Source organism: Aulonocara sp. 'chitande type north' Nkhata Bay, linkage group LG11 (genome assembly GCF_057382095.1).
Source record: "Aulonocara sp. 'chitande type north' Nkhata Bay isolate Kocher_YH1m ecotype deep benthic linkage group LG11, A_spYH_male_GT1.1, whole genome shotgun sequence".
NCBI classification, from domain to species: Eukaryota; Metazoa; Chordata; class Actinopteri; order Cichliformes; family Cichlidae; genus Aulonocara; species Aulonocara sp. 'chitande type north' Nkhata Bay.
The window spans coordinates 11603370-11620432 of NC_141354.1; the positions used below are offsets into that span (position 1 = coordinate 11603370).

The following is a 17063-nucleotide window of genomic DNA, read 5'->3' on the forward strand; positions in this document are numbered from 1 at the left end:
AACTTAGGGTCAGGGGAGGGGGCTGGATCCTGTCCCAGCTATCATAGGATGAGAGACGGGGTACACACTCGAGATGCCACCAGTCCATCACAGAGCTAAGCGACACAGACACAACCACATACTCTCACATGCACACCTACTGGATTAATAATCCACAAATAACCTCACAGGAATGTCTTTGGAATTTGGTGGGAAACCAAAGCACCCTGAGAAACTCCATACAGTCACAGGGAGAACACAGATACTCTCACATACAAGAAGACTGCAAATCATTTTAATGCATTATCACATCTTTGTGTCAACAGAAATCAATCAGTATATTCTGATAAAAGCAGAAACCAGAGTTGCTCAGGCAGCATATTAGAAATACTTCCTTAGAGTCACAGGTTGATGGCATTTTTTATATCACAATTTGGTGTATGCTTATGAGAACACTTACTCACACCTAATCAAGTATATTTTTATTTCATTTGCAACATTTGCAAATAAGTGGTGGAAATGCTTTTTAGTGGTAACCAAATGAATTTTTAGTCAAATTCAAAGGGGTATGATGGAGTTTTCTAAATTGTGACAAACTGGTTGCTGAACCTGTTAAGTGAAAACTGTTAGCCACACACACACACACACACACACACACACACACACACACACACACACACACACACACACACACACATATATGGCCAGTCCAGTCGATTTCATGTTACACTCATACTTCCATAGGTGGTAAAAACTATGCCACACAGTCGAAAAAAATGACAGACCGTGTCCTGAGTTGAGGTCAGAATTTGCTAAACACATGTCATGGAGGCAAAGGAGTGTGGTGGAAAAGTGGCTATCATGTGTGTTCTTTGCAGACACAAAAAGAAGAAGAATGCTGTGACTACAAAAAAAGATGTTTTTCTAGATGTCTGCCTCATCTCTAATCAAACAGATTGTCTAAATGTGGCGCACTGTAACAGTGTCGACTCTAATCCATCTGCCTAACATACTGTGTAACGCTGATACTTGTATCACTGTTATATGTTAGGCACTTTCAAAATGCAGGTATCACCTACACTCTTACTTCTCTTCTGTGTAACTGCATTGAGAGTATTCAAGGCTGCTGCTAAATATGCTGCTTACACAACATTTTCAGTAAGGATAACAATGCAGAAAGGCCATGTGAGAGATGAAATAGTATGTAAGGTTTGGATAATTTCTCATGTGGCTCTTTTAATTTTTTCTAAGCACTTTAAGTGTAAAAGCTTGTCAAATGGTTAAGCTAAGAAAAAATAATAATGGGAGTTCAGTTTTAAAGAATCTTCTTTAAACTCCAGACCAAGGCTTTATTCATTATTCCTCTTCACAATGTGAAGACTGATAGGCAAGAACAGCCTTCCCGTTGAAGAATTTTTCAACTTTCTTATAATGACTTTTCCTAGAACAAATATTAGACAAGCATTTTCCTTCTCTGTTTCTAATGCACAAACCTCAAAGGCTGCTCTAACAAAATTTCAAGTAAAATGACTGAAACTCTATTGAGGTGGAAGCTGACTTTGTCTGAAAACATAACTTTCGAGAAGTATGCCAAGGCCCTTGGAGTTTCCATTTGTAGGCACAGTACAAACAGTTTAAGCTAATTCACCAATTGGGATTTCAATTTTCTGTCCCAAATAACCCAGTCCAAATAGAGACCTGTTCTGTTTCCACTGTGAAGACAACAATGACATAATCTCACCAATAATCAGGATGTTACCTTAACCAAAAGCCTTTCGGGTCTGTTAAATTCACCTTCTCTCTTTGCAAACATCATGCTCCCCCACTCGCGCAGATGGGATGCATTTGTACAGTATCAGTTTTCAGACATAATAATGTGTTGTTACCACCAAGGTGAAGTGCAAAAACGCTGCCCTTCTCGAATGGGCAACACATAGAAACAGAACTTTCCACAGAGAGCCTTACATGCAACACTCCTGCAGTTAGGCTGGAAATTATTTCATTGCTAAACAAATTAGAGCCCCTTACGTCAGGTGACACTGAACTGCCCTCTGTCTCTAACAGGACGTCACTGGCACATTAAAACACACTGTCAAGCCAACAGCCAGGCAAAATTACATCCATTCAACCAAGAGTGTTTAGTATCCCCCCCACCACTTTCCAATAACTCCATTGCAACCAACTGTCAGACAAAATGGCCAGAACTTTTGTAACTCTGTGATGATGAAGAAAGACTCATTCATGATATCCAGCAGTTCTGCATGAGAGGGGAAGCTCTGATCGTAAGACAGGCAAATGTGCATGTGTTTTGTGTTTTAGAGTCGTTCAGAGTGCCCTGTTTGGTTTTAAAGAGACATGTGGACAACACTTGAAAACGCGAACAGTATTTGCTGTGGAGTCAATTCTTAGGTCTTATGGCACTAGTGAACTAATGTACAGTGCATGCTTTGTGTCTGTGTGTGCACTTGTGACAGCACACTGCTTGCAGGTAAATGTTTGACTAGGTAATGAAGCTTTGAATAAATGGAACAAAAACAGCTGGTGTTCTCCATCAGTCCCGTGTTATTCTAGGAGGTAAACACTATGGTCTGGGTTTTTACAGGCAAATACACTTATCTCATAAGGACAGTAGTTTATAGGCAGTAATTTTATCCTCCGAGTGATTATCGAACATAATATAATCCACAGAGTTGAGAGAGATTTCAGTTCTGCCTTAAAGGGTAGAATTTTTAACACTTCGTTATTTTCTTTCCTGTCAAACACTATATGAAGGACTGACCTATAAGGAACAGCGTTCACGTGCCTCTCTGTCAAAGTTCAGCAAAGGCTTAGCTTTTTATCTCTCCATTACCAACAGGTAATAAAATGTAGGCTGTATCCTGTTCTGCATTAGTGTGCCCTAACTCCATGAACCTCTGAAGTCAGGGATCCTTTCAGATCTAAAGAGCAATTGGAAAGTATCCCGGCAAAGATAGATAACACAGCCTGTTCTATAAATAAAACAACTATAAAACAAAAACACAATAGCTTACTTTTAGCTTGAGAACAGACAGATGGCATAATTACAGTGTCAAAAAGGTTGCGCTGTGTAGTTATTGTGCTGTGCAGCTGTTAGTAAACCCATTACTAAGCTTCAACTCAATTTTATTTATATAGTGCCAAATCACAACTAGTTGCTATTTGTAAGGTAAAGACTTTACAATAATACAGAGAAAACCTCAAGAAACAGACAACACCCCATGAGCAAGTACTTAGTGACAGTGGGGAAGGAAAAACTCCTTTTTAACAGGAAGAAACCTTTGGCAGAACCAGGCAGTAAGTTTGGGGCAGACATGTGCTGCAGTTGGTTGGGGGATAAGGGGAGGAAGACAGGACACAAGACATACTGTGGAATAGAGCTAAATTTTAATAACAACTAATGATTGTGTGCAAATCAATCACAAGTGCAGCAAAATATATCTCTTTGCAAACAATCCCTTTTGTTTCAATTTACAGAAAATGCCAATTTAAAAAAAAATCATTTTAAATGTGGAACGACATTTCTATAGCAGACAGTGGAAAATGGCTTTTCTGTCATTTTCTTGTTTATCTATTGCTTAATTACTTTGGTGCAGTATGAATAGCAAAAGCTAACCCTGAAAACGACATGCTCCATGCACTTCGTCACACTTTCCAAAGCTGTCCTGTGGGGTGGATTGGAGTCTTTGCCAGGCCAATTCTGGCCCTTGGGCCTTATGCTTGACACCACCGGTATTAACTGACAGTCGCCAGTTTAAACAGTTTCTCTTTGCTTGCCAAATCCTTTGGTTCTCTCTTTAACATTGTAGGATCTTTATGAAGCGACTTGAGACAACAGCTGTTGTGAACTGGTTCTGTATAAATGAAACTGAACTGAACTGGTTTGGGTCAGCTGGGCTTGCATATTTTGTGTAAATCTTTTATTCCAATCTATGACCTTTATGTGATGCATAAATCACAGTTTTCCCAACAAGAATGTTACAACTCAGCTAAGATTTACTTTTTTGCTGACCATAATGTTTTAAAGGACTTTCATGCAAAGGTAACACTTGGAGGCTTTTAATTTGACTGACAGAGGCCTTGCCACCACTCATTACTGAAGGCATGTTCAATACATCTCTGTTGCACAGATGTGAGCGGTCATGACATGCTGTACTGCTCATTTGACGTTTTTAATAAAACCAGCAGTGTTTTTCTTATCAGTAAAAATTAACGTGCTTCTCAGAAATTAGTTTCTAATTCGATTTATAGAGTTTATGTAGCACTGCAAGAAACAATGAAGTTAACGACAAATGAAGTTATTTGGTACTTTTTTCTGTCCACAACAGATCATTTACTTTATCACTATCTTCATTTTTTGTCTGCGTTAATCACAGAAAACTATCCCAGGCTGTTTGTGTTATAATTAAATATCACGTTGAATAAATACAAAGCAATCTCGTGAATTTGTACCAATGTTGTAAAACATGCCTCTACGACCGCTGAAATGTACAAAGGGCCACATTACAGGCTGAGCAGTTCTATAATCTCCACTCATCTGTGGTTGTACAGTTGGACATGCACCGGAGGATCTTCACCCCCCGTTGCTTTGCGTCGTGACCTGCCACCCTGGGTTTTTGAGTTTCATGTAAATTTAGTGTGTAATGACACACTGTCAAGCGCACAGATGCTATTATGGTATCCCTACCAAGCAGAGGTCATCTTTTGCCACCCCACCCAAAGGAGGGATCGCTGCGCCAACATGGTTAAAGGCCCTGCTTTCACCCAGACCAAAATGACATATGATTTTATCTATATATTGGCAAGAGTTTGTGGTGCAGAGTGCTGAGAATCCTATCTGAAACTGTACAGGCCAAACAGATACTTAAGTGAAGTTTTCTTTACAGGTTTTTATATGTGCTAAAATTTAGATTTCTTTGTTCTCTTTTGATTCATTTAGAGTCAAGAGACTTTAAACTGGGGAAACGCTATTACAAGTGCCCCCCCAAAAGTTTATTCTCTTCATCTGGACGTATGGGACAATGGGAGAAACATTTTGTCACTCATTCAAGTGATTTTTCAGGCTCAGCTAAATGCACTTTTCCTCAACCTTATAAACAGCATAATGACTGAAACTAGCACCACTTACGAACAACGGCTGTGAGGTCAGTTTCTTGGTTGGGACAGTGGAAACGTAGGAGGTACTCCAGCCAAGTCTCTAAGATTATGAGAAACAGGGAAGAGAGCATTTGGCATGCAGACAAGTCCATCCATCCATCCATCCATCCATCCATCCATCCATCCATTTTCTTCTGTTTATCCAGGACTGGGTGCAGCAGCCTAAGTACACCTGGGGTGTCCTGGTGCCCAGTCATCTCCTCCAGCTTGTCCAGGGGAAGACCAAGGTGTTCCCAGGCCAGTTGAGAGGTAAAACCTCTCCAGCATGTCCTGGGTCTACGGCCGGGGCCTTCTCCTGGTGTGACATGCCCGGAACACCTCACCCATGAGGCGCCCAGGAGGCATCCTTGTCAGATGTCTGCACTACCTCCATACTCCACTTTCGATGTGGAGTATGGAGATGTGGAGCGGCTCTACTCTGAGCCCTTCCCGGATGGCTGAACTACTCACCTTATCTCTAAGGGACATGCTATCCACCCCACGAAGAAAGCTAATTTTTACCGCTTGTGTCCATGATCTTGTTCTTTTGGTCACTATCCAAAGCTTGTGAACATAGATCAAGTGGTAAATTAAGAACTCAGCTTTACGCTTAGCTGTCTCTTCAAAATAATGGACTGGTATAGTGTCTGCATGACTGCAACCGAAGCACCAATCCATCTGTCAATCGCTCACTCCCCTCACTTGTGAACAAGACCCCAAGATACTTAAACTCCTCCACTTGGGGCAGTAACTGTCTAATTGTATAAGGATCAAATGGCTTATAGCAGCAGGCCACACCCCATACTCCTGAAGCACCTCCCACAGAACACTATGAGGGTTTTCCATGGGCTCTTCAAAGTCCTCCAACACCCGAGTTTTTGCTTCAGCCACTGCCCGAGCTGCTTTCTGCTTGGCCTGTCAGTACCTATCGACTGCCTCCAAAGTCTCACAGGCTAGCCAAGCCCAATAGCACTCCTCCTTCAGCCTGATGGCTCCCTTCACCTCTGGTGTTCGACATCTGGTTCAGTGGTTATCAACCACTTTGTGGCTGCAGCTCAGTGCAGCAGCAGCGTCAATAATAGTGCTGAACATGGTCCATTTGGACTCAATGCCCCCAGTCTCTGCTGCTGTCGAAGCTCTGCCAGAGGTGGGAGTTGAAGGTCTTACGGACAGGGGGCGCGTTCTCAGCGCACCCTCACTATTCATTTAGGCACCCCAGGTCAGTCAAGCATCCTTCCCTGCCACCTGATCCAACTCAATACCAGATGGTGATCAGTTGACAGCTCAGCACCACTCTTCACCTGGGTTCATCCAGAACATATGGACATATAGATCTGATGATACAATAACAAAATTGATCATTGGGCCGCGGCCTGGGGTGTCCTGGTGCCACATGCTCTTAGGGACATCCTTATGTTCAAACATGATGTTTGTTATGGACAAACTTTGATTTGCACAGAAGTTTAGTAATAGAGCACTGCTTGGGTTCAGATCTGGCAGCCCATTCCTCCAAATCACACCCCCCTGCAGATCTCTCTTTTGCAGATCTCTCATGAACGTAGAAGTCTCCCAGTAAGACTACCCTCCTTCAAAAACCCCACCCAGGGACTCCAGGAAGGCTGGTAACTCTGAACTGTCATGGCGCAGACAACATTCCCGACCCGAAGGCCCAGGGAACAAACCCTCTCATCTACTGGGAAAAAACTCAATGTGCAGGCAGCAAGTCGAGGGGATACTAAGATACCCACCCCGGCCTTCCGCCTTTCACCAAGAGCATCCCCAGACTGAGACAGAGTCCAGCCTGGAACCAGGAGACGGGTTCCAGAAGCAAAAGCTGTGCATTGAGGTGAGCCTGACTATACCTAGCCGGCACCTGTTAACCCTAACGCACTAGCTCAGGCTCCTTCCCCACCCGAGAAGTGATGTTCAGATGTCCCAGTTGGTAATCTCAGTACCAAGAATAGATCAGCCAGGGTCTACGTCCATGGCCACCACCCAGCTCACACTGTACATGACCCCTACGACTCCTCCTGTGGTTGGCGGGCTTACCGGAAGGTGGGCCCATATCCCTTTCAGGCTCGGTTGGGCCTCATGGACTAAGGCCTGGCCACCAGGCACTCGCCCGTGGGCACCTTTTCTGGGCTTGGCTCCAGGGCAGGGCCTCAGTAACCCTATGCCAGGTAGGGTGAACTGTTTCCTAGATCTTCCACTCATAGGGGTTTTTGAATCACTTTTTGTCTAGTCCCTCACCCAAGACCAATTTGCCATGGGAGACCCTGCCAGGGGGCAAACAAAAACACAAAACCCTGAAATCTACCAGTACACTTCTAATACAGCTGTCCTAAATTTATGGTTTTTGCAAGCCAGGATCAGAGCTACATGCTTTGAAATGTTTTTCTTTTCTTTTTGTTTGCAACAGAGTCGATTTCTTGGAAGCTCAGCAAACATCACTGATGGAGTTTCTTGTACAGTTCACAAGGCTGTTCATGTTAGTTTTACAAATCGTTTACAAAGTGACACATTGAGTACATTTGCTCCCAAAATATTAAAAGAAAATGGGCAAGTGGCGCACACTGTGACACACATCTTGATTTCTATGCTCCTAACAAGAAAAAATTAAAATTAAAAACAACTGAAAGAAATAGCCAAATCTGCAAAGTGAGTAACATTCAGAAGATTTTCCAGATGGCTGTTTTACATTAAAGCGTTGGGACTTTCGCTGGGGGTGTAGATTTGAATTTAAGCCATCCTGTTGAGAATTCTGGGCCTTATAGCCCTTCCTTTAAAAGTCCCAGGCAGGCAGCACCACAGGGAAAACATCACTCTATTAAGTTATTATTCACACTTTGAAGTCCTTCTCACCTTTCTCCTAAACTCCACTCAGCTCAGCATTTAAGGCACAAATTAAAAGCAAAGGCCTTGAGGCATGGGGCCATCTGGTCCTTCGTATGCCTCGGCTGTACATTTCATTAGCAGGCTGATTTTTCTTTCCCCACAGCATGAGACTCGGTGAAACAGTACGTACTGAGGGCAAGAGGCAGTAAGACATTTTTACATCACTTAGCATGACTGTTTCTAAACTGAGCATATGGGGAAGAATCTGACTAAATTGCAGTTTTCACATGCAACTGCAAGGAATGAGAAGATGAAAGAATGATTTGAAGATCAAAGTGCTATGTTTTAACATACTACAAAGGCAAAATGGGGTTTTTTTTGTGTTTTTTTTAATTTGCTTTGGAATAAAGTAAAGTGTATGTAAGTGCCAAAATTGCTTTCATAGTGTCTTTCACCCATTTATACAATACCATAAAAATTTAAATTTATACATCAACACTATAAATTCCATTTGTGTTGATGTAATTCAGACATGCCTCTGAAATGATGATCTGTAAACAATGAAATCACCTGTATTCTTAAAACAAATCATAGGATGAGAATCTAGCAAATTTAGTTATCATTTGATGTCAATTTAGATCTGTATAAGCTGCACCCAGTTATATTTTTACAGCGTTATTGCATCAAATGATTTAGTGTAACACGAAGTGTAATGTGAATGTGAGTCACTTGTATTGAAAAGGTCACAGGAAGCCACGCAATTGCAGGTGCCCTAAGCTCTATGAAGCATTTTAGCAGCTTTTTTTTCTTGGGTATTTGTAGACCTCATAAGACAAAAATGTAGAGACTATCTGCTTACACATTTTTCACAGTTTAGCCAAAAGCTTATTGGGAAGGTTAAAAATGAGTATTATTATTATTCATTGTCATGCTTTCTTGAAGATAAAGGGTTTGGTAATAGTCCGGTTTTGTTACATGTCTTTTTATCTTACTTCCAAGGAGCCAGGCTTTCATTGTTGGACAATGGCTCGATCGATTTTAAATCCAGTTTTTCTACCAAGGGTGGATGGGTGGCTGTTAATGAGTGTTATTATTTCAAGAATAAGCATGACCCAAAGAGACCAGTGCATACATTACACATTCATTTAGACAAGCAAAGATGCACTCAGGATTCAGGTCAATACTTTCAGGTAAAAGTTTTGCTTGAAGGGTCCAAACACTGTTGTGCCAGATGATTGCTAGAGAAGAAAGAACAGGTTAGAAGTGTTTCCAATGAATCTAAGGAATGAACTGTGAATGGACACCTAACTTGGGTCTCTTTTCTGAGTTGCAGGTGGGGAAGGCAGATGACAGCTCTAGAGGTAAGAAGTGGTAGAGGGTGAGAAAGCAGATAAATATTCTAGGGTGAGTATTGTTGAGGAATTGCCAGATCTTCAATAATTACTTCCTCCAAACCATCAACGTGTCTTTTAGACCCCATTCCTACAAAACTGCTCAAAGAAGTCCTGCCATTAATTAATTCTTCGATCTTAAATATGATCAACCTATCTCTAATAATCGGCTATGTACCACAGGCCTTCAAGCTGGCTGTAGTTAAACCTTTACTCAAAAAGCCATCTCTAGACCCAGCAGTCTTAGCTAATTATAGGCCAATCTCCAACCTTCCTTTCATATCAAAAATCCTTGAAAGAGTAGTTGTCAAACAGCTAACAGATCATCTGCAGAGGAATGGTTTATTTGAAGAGTTTCAGTCAGGTTTCAGAGCTCAGCACAGCACAGAAACAGCTTTAGTGAAGGTTACAAATGATCTTCTTATGGCCTCTGACAGTGGACTCATCTCTGTGCTTGTCCTGCTAGACCTCAGTGCAGCGTTCGATACTGTTGATCATAATATCCTATTAGAGCGATTAGAACATGCTGTAGGTATTACAAGTACTGCGCTGCAGTGGTTTGTATCATATCTATCTAATAGACTCCAATTCGTGCATGTAAATGGAGAGTCCTCTTCACACACTGAGGTTAATTATGGAGTTCCACAGGGTTCAGTGCTAGGACCAATTCTGTTTACATTATACATGCTTCCCTTAGGCAGTATCATTAGAAGACATAGCATACATTTTCACTGCTATGCAAATGACACCCAGCTCTATCTGTCCATGAAGCCAGATAACACACACCAATTAGTTAAACTGCAGGAATGTCTTAAAGACATAAAGACCTGGATGGCCGCTAACTTTCTGCTTCTTAATTCAGATAAAACTGAGGTTATTGTACTCGGCCCTGAAAATCTTAGAAATATGGTATCTAATCAGATTCTTACTCTGGATGGCATTACCTTGGCCTCCAGTAACGCGGTGAGGAACCTTGGAGTCATTTTTGACCAGGACATGTCCTTCAACGCACATATTAAACAAATATGTAAGACTGCTTTCTTCCATTTGCGCAACATCTCTAAAATTAGAAATATCCTGTCTCAGAGTGATGCTGAAAAACTAGTTCATGCATTTATTACTTCCAGGCTGGACTACTGTAATTCATTATTATCAGGATGTCCAAAAAACTCACTGAAAAGCCTTCAGCTAATCCAAAATGCTGCAGCAAGAGTGCTGACAGGGACTAGAAAGAGAGAACATATTTCTCCTGTTTTGGCTTCCCTTCATTGGCTTCCTGTTAAATCCAGAATTGAATTCAAAATCCTGCTCCTCACATACAAGGTCTTAAATAATCAGGCCCCATCTTATCTTAATGACCTTGTAGTACCATATCACCCTATTAGAGCGCTCCGCTCTCGCTCTGCAGGCCTACTTGTTGTTCCTAGAGTATTTAAAAGTAGAATGGGAGGGAGAGCCTTCAGTTTTCAGGCCCCTCTTCTGTGGAACCAGCTTCCAGTTTGGATTCGGGAGACAGACACTATCTCTACTTTTAAGATTAGGCTTAAAACTTTCCTTTTTTCTAAAGCATATAGTTAGGGCTGGACCAGGTGACCCTGAATCCTCCCTTTGTTATGCTGCAATAGATGTAGGCTGCCGGGGGATTCCCATGATGCATTGAGTTTTTCCTTTCCAGTCACCTTTCTCACTCACTATGTATTAATAGACCTCTCTGCATTGAATCATATCTGTTATTAACCTCTGTCTCTCTTCCACAGCATGTCTTTATCCTGTCTTCCTTCTCTCACCCCAACCGGTCGCAGCAGATGGCCGCCCCTCCCTGAGCCTGGTTCTGCCGGAGGTTTCTTCCTGTTAAAAGGGAGTTTTTCCTTCCCACTGTCGCCAAAGTGCTTGCTCATAGGGGGTCATATGATTGTTGGGTTTTTCTCTGTATCTATGAAGCGCCTTGAGGCGACTTTTGTTGTGATTTGGCGCTATATAAATAAAATTGAATTGAATTGAATTGAATCTTGTTTTGCAAGTTCAACTGGAGCCAAGGACACATCAAGCCATTCCATCGGGTTGCAGGGGCCAGCCAAAATACACAGCAGTAGGAGTTAGGAACAGAGATGACAAAACAAGGTCAGGAAACTAGGTAAATCACAATGTTTGAAGCAATGGTCTGGCCAAGAGTGGAGGTTTCAGCTAGGCATTTGTTCCAGAGGAGTGTTGAGGAAATGCGAAGCAGGTGTGCAGTGGACCAGAAAGTAGGGCCGAACAGTGACCCAGGGTACACTCTACCTGAGAACAAGATAGAAACAAAAGCTTCTAGGTGGCCTGCAAGCTTGGTCAGGGTTTGTCTTGTAAAAGTCAGAGATTAGAAGGGGAACCAGGATGTAAGCCCAATGAACCAAAGACCGCCCCTCAGGATCATAGGCCCTGACCCTGCCAAGGAGGACTGGAAATCCCAAGGTGTATCTGGCGTGAAAGTTCTGGTGAATTTTCACAGGTCCTGATACCATTCCAGGTATGTTGGAAGTATTCGGAGCAGGGGTACGGAAAATGGAAGATGGTGCTGAGCAGACTACTACTATGATGGGTTTGCACTTCTTTCGAGCCAATTGTGGAGTCCTCACAAGAGAGCAGCTCATTTTGTCACAGCTCATGTGAAGAATGTTAAAGAATAATCCCTTATGAGCTCCATCATTCCAACTGGTTTCAGCAACTGGGATGCAGAATTCGTTAATCTGATTAGTAATTCCTCTAGCATATCTAATATGCAGTTTGTCGTGGTGGCAGAATATGGTCTAACACTTTCTTAAATTCTGCTCTTGAGTAAACTGAAAATGTACGAAATCTTAGACTGAAGTAAATTAATAAGGAGTATGACTAAAGGCTAAAGAACACTGGAGAAGAAAGCTTTGACAGAGGTTTGCCTGTCTTCAAAGATATCAGGAATTGGAAAAGCCTGAGTGGGAGGGATCACACTTACTGAAGCCTCTGGCAAGTGAGGAGGAACGAAAGGGTGAGGACTGAAGGAGTCTGGCATTTATCTTTTGAATTGCATTACTCAGCAGATCTAAGGATATATTGTTGGCCTGCTGCTTTTTTACTAGGAAATATCATCATATGAACAGCAGCTGAGTCTGCTGAGCCCACTGAGTGGTCAAATCATTCAGTTATATTTACAAGAATGAACAAACTGGGAAGCAGGGTTCCGGCTAGAACTATTCACGAAGACTACTTAAAGCAAAGCTTACCCAAGACTGTTCACACACTCGATATCGACTTTCATGCTAGTCAGAATAGTTTTTGCCTTACAGTATATACTACATTTCTATTTATGTTTGCAAGTTTCAGTAAATCGATGCACTTATTTCCCATTTTCTTAGCAAAATGTTGTTGGGAAACTGACATCCCTCCTATTATTTTATACTATATTTTGTTTCTCTTTGTTTTTGTGTTGTTCAGCACTTTAAAAACACACCAGGGCGGAGGGAGGTTTTGGAGTCTTCTCACACCCCCGTTCTCTGCGACCTGCTGGAGCGGGGGGCCGGGAGGAGGAGTTGGCCGTCCAACTGGGGTCTGGAGTGTGGGGCCTCCCTGCTGCTGCGGAGTCTGCTCCTCCCCACCGCAGGGAAAAAGGGTAACACCACCTGGGTCTGGGTGCAGTTTCCCCCTCCAGAGTACGCTTGGGGAGTGTGATTGTGTGTACAGTGCCTCTCTATGTCTGTCTCCACGTTGGTTGAGTGTTGAGTAATTGCATACGAGAGCATGAGGGTGGGAATGGATGCTTGTATCGGTGTGTGCCTGTATGTCTGTGTCTATATGTCAGGTTGGGTATCAGACGCCACCTCTCTGAGAACATCTCAGGCCCTCTAAGGCAGCGGTCCCCCATCCCCGGGCCTTGGACCGGTACCGGTCCGTGAGTCGTTTGGTACCGGGCTGCGAGAGTTGAGGCTCAGTTGTGAAATGTATAGTTTTCAGAGTTTTTATCGGTTTTCAGCGTTATTTTGTTATCATTTTTATCGTTTACTCGGTTTTCCTGGGTCTTTTCACGTGTGTTATGAATAAATTTTCTTTTTTTCAGTACCGGTACTAGTTTTATTTTGTTGTATTTATCCACGACACCTTAAAGGCCAGTCCATGAAAATATTGTCGGGCATAAACCGGTCCGTGGCGCAAAAAAGGTTGGGGACCGCTGCTCTAAGGTATGGAGGCCTATCTCCCCCCACCACTTCCCCTGCCAGTGGCAGACGCCCTCAGACATCGGTGCGTTGGTGGTTCTTTGTGTCCGGGGGTGGGCGCCCAGGTACACACCGGCTCACTCCTTGGTGGCTGCTTATCGGGGCCTGGAGCCTGGGGCTCGCTCGGGCCACTTCGGGGGTGGGGTGCCCTCGGCCTCTCTGCCTGGGGCTCGCTCACTCTGGCACAGCTGGCTGCCGGCGGAGCTCACGGGCACGTCACTGCAACCCCCCCTGGCTTCTGCTCCGCGGCTGCTGGATGACCCCTCATCTGGGGCTCTCCTCAGCTCCTTCTGGGATAGTGGCACAGCTGCCCCTCTGTTGGTCTTCCTTGGTCTCTTGTGTTCTGGGGGCCTCTGGATGTCTGGAGTCTTGATCTCCTCCATACCTGCTTCATGCCCTGGTGGACGGGGCTGTGGCCCCCCACACCCTCTAGCAGATCATTACATGAAGGAACCTTTTAAATACAAGCGTGCTCATGCTCACAGGTGTACACACGGGTGCTCACACACACAAACTACACCATTTTTGGCTCCTACCTCAAAGCACACTGTGCACTGTCGATTTTACGTGCTGCACAATAATGTTTAGTATTTAGTATTTACTGTTATATTCCCATATATCATTGTGATGTTGTTTATTGTATTGCTCTCGTTTTCTTCTGCTTGTTTTCTTTTTTCTTTCTCAACAGGTGATCCAGGTGATTGATATATGCATTTTTTGTGTGTCTGCTTATTTAGTTGGTTTTTGTTTTTTTGCCCTTTATCCCCGTCCCTCTTCTCCGCTGTTTTCCCCCCTCTTCCTTTCTCCCTTTTCTTTTCCTCATTTAAGTCTGTCCCGTATCTAGCAAGTGAAAATAAAATAAATAAATAAAATAAACAATAAAAGGTGAATCAAATAGACCATTTCGGCAAGGCTGGGATGGTCAATTTGGTAAAGTAAATCCGTTGGGCATCTTTCCTCGCCTTTAGACAATAATTCTGATGGCAAAAGAACCAAACGGGACAGGCAAAAAAACAAAACAAAACAAAAAACAAAACACACCAGGCTTGCCAAAGTGCTATGTAAATAAACGATGGTGATGATGATGATGAAATGTCAAGACAGGAGGGGTGACTTTTGCACAATACTGAATGATTTACAGTCTACTATATAATCCTAAAGAGAAACTGTACCCATTTCCACTTGTATACAGGGTTTGAAGTGTCTAACGGACATGCAAAGATATTTGCCGAGCACTTTTGAACGATTTGTTTTTTTTGACCTAATGATTACCTGACCAAAACTTTACAGTCATACCCAGATACTTAAATGATCAGCACATATATGTGGCACATTAAGCACTAGTTGAGGGCACGATTGCTTCTTGTCAGTGTTTATTAATGGAATTGAGGGCAGGTTTTCAACTACTGCTTTTATTGTCCATTGAGAAACCATAACTCAATGGACAGAAACATGCAGTAAATGGGCAAAGGCTCCCAACCACGATCATGATTGATTCCATGTTGAAATCTAAAATGGCAAACATGGACAAGAGGTTTAACAAGAAAACTGATTTCCTTATGGAAGCGCTGATAAGATGGAAAAGCCTTAAAACATCCCAGTAATGGCCATTTGATAAAATTCTACAACTTTTTCCATCGTTTCACAATTTTACATCTTTAAATCAAAGCTGCGATAACAGAAAACCCATCATCTTTAGACTCCTCGCAGGCTGAACAAGATGAGCAGATGGCTGAAAAATCAAAAGTGGTGCAATAAATACAACAAAATATATTGAATGAGCAATAAAATATAGCTGTAAAATATTTTACCAGACCTCTTGAGCAGAAATTGTTTTCTGTTTCTAACATGACAAAGTAAATCCCTACAAATCCAAAACACCAAAACCAAATGCTTTCACCAAATCAGCATCTTTTATTTTCCTTAAAATCCACAGATCCACCTTTATTAGTACAACAAGGTTCAGTTCATGTCAAACTAAATTAAGATTAGAGCACAGTTGGACACATTCAAATCAAAAGTAACAACACAGAGAGGCAGACAGTCACAAATGAAACCAAATACACTTTTCCCCACAGTATCCAACTTTGACCTAAGAGATAACTAAATCACATTAGTTTTACATGGAGTTTCATCGAGCAAATGAAGTCACTTATGTCTTGCAGAAGAACAAGGCTCTCTAATTCAGAGATATGGTAACAGTCTTTTAGTTTGAGGACACAGAACAACATGGAACCCATCTGGTTACCGCTTTCTGATTGGATGGTCAACAAAGTGTCTTTTCCTGGCTGCTCTCCACTGTCTGGATGAAAGAAGAGGAAGAAGGAGAGGCGATCAAGTTCAGGGCTACCAGGAGTTGGCTCTGGAAAAGGAGAAAGATTCAATGAGTGAAGAACTTGGCAGTGTGCTGTAGATGGCAGATGAGGAGGAAAACAGATCTGGATGGAGATAGTGAAGAGTGAGGATGAGAGGTGACATGTGTTGGATGCGATTAGAGATGTAATAAATGCCTCCTTCAGACTTACAGGCCAACATTTAAAAGGCTATAACTCAAGGTGACAGTAATAATTAAAAAGGAATTGCATAAGAGCTCTCAATACATTATTCAACATTTCTGGAAACAATCAAAGGACCAGAATCAAACTGTTAGTATTAGATTCCCAGGATGAAGTTCCACAAATCCAGGGGCATACCCCTGTCATCTATGTCCTGTTAACGCTTGGCATTAAAATGAGCCTTGGGTGGTCTGATTACAAGGTGGTAGGTATTTAAACACACATAATAAATGCTATGGCATTTTCAGAACTCTCCAGCTTCACATCAGGTACATACACTTTATGCAGAGTGACCACATGCACGTCCTCAACTACAATGACAAATCTATGGCAATTTATTTTGATTAATTTACAGTTAGATTAGCAAATCCAGACAGGTGTTACTACAACATTTACAAATTTTTTTACTGAGAAATTTGTACATAAACAGTTTTGGTATTTGCTTCCAATCAGGGTTACAACGTTTACAGTTTGTCAAATGTAATTTTTATGTTGGAGCACAGCAAAAGATACAAGTGCAAATAGAACAGTAAATGTTACAGTTAGAGATATTGGTAATCACATTATTGGTAACAACAAAGATACAGGAAAATATGTGCCTGATCTTTAGTGCCACTTCCCTTTTTGAAAGCAATAACATGAAGTTTAACATGGGAAAAATTACATTTATGGATATGAAACTTTGCAAGAAATAAAAGTAAAATGAGGCTGACTGTATTTGACAGTAAGTACTCTTCCCCCTGTTGGATTATAATATTATTTTATGCCATGTTATACCCCTAATTAAAGATTGTGAATTATTATGTAGTTTTAGTTTGCATTATTCTCCTGGATTAGCAGAAGGTGATAACTATTACATTTGTTAAACTGATTTGCATTACGTTAGACTGCTGATTTATTGTGAATGAATGATATTGTTTTAT

The 17063-nt window shown here is 42.0% G+C and overlaps 1 protein-coding gene across 1 annotated transcript in view; it reads right to left on the minus strand.

Moving 5' to 3' along the window:
- Positions 1–15476: 15476 nt before the first annotated feature.
- bckdhb (branched chain keto acid dehydrogenase E1 subunit beta) overlaps positions 15477–17063 on the minus strand; it is an 82634-nt gene continuing 81047 nt past the window's right edge. Inside the window, exon 11 of the mRNA XM_086310574.1 lies at positions 15477–15947. The gene's annotated coding sequence lies outside the window, so the exon portion shown is untranslated. The remainder of the gene's footprint in view (positions 15948–17063) is intronic.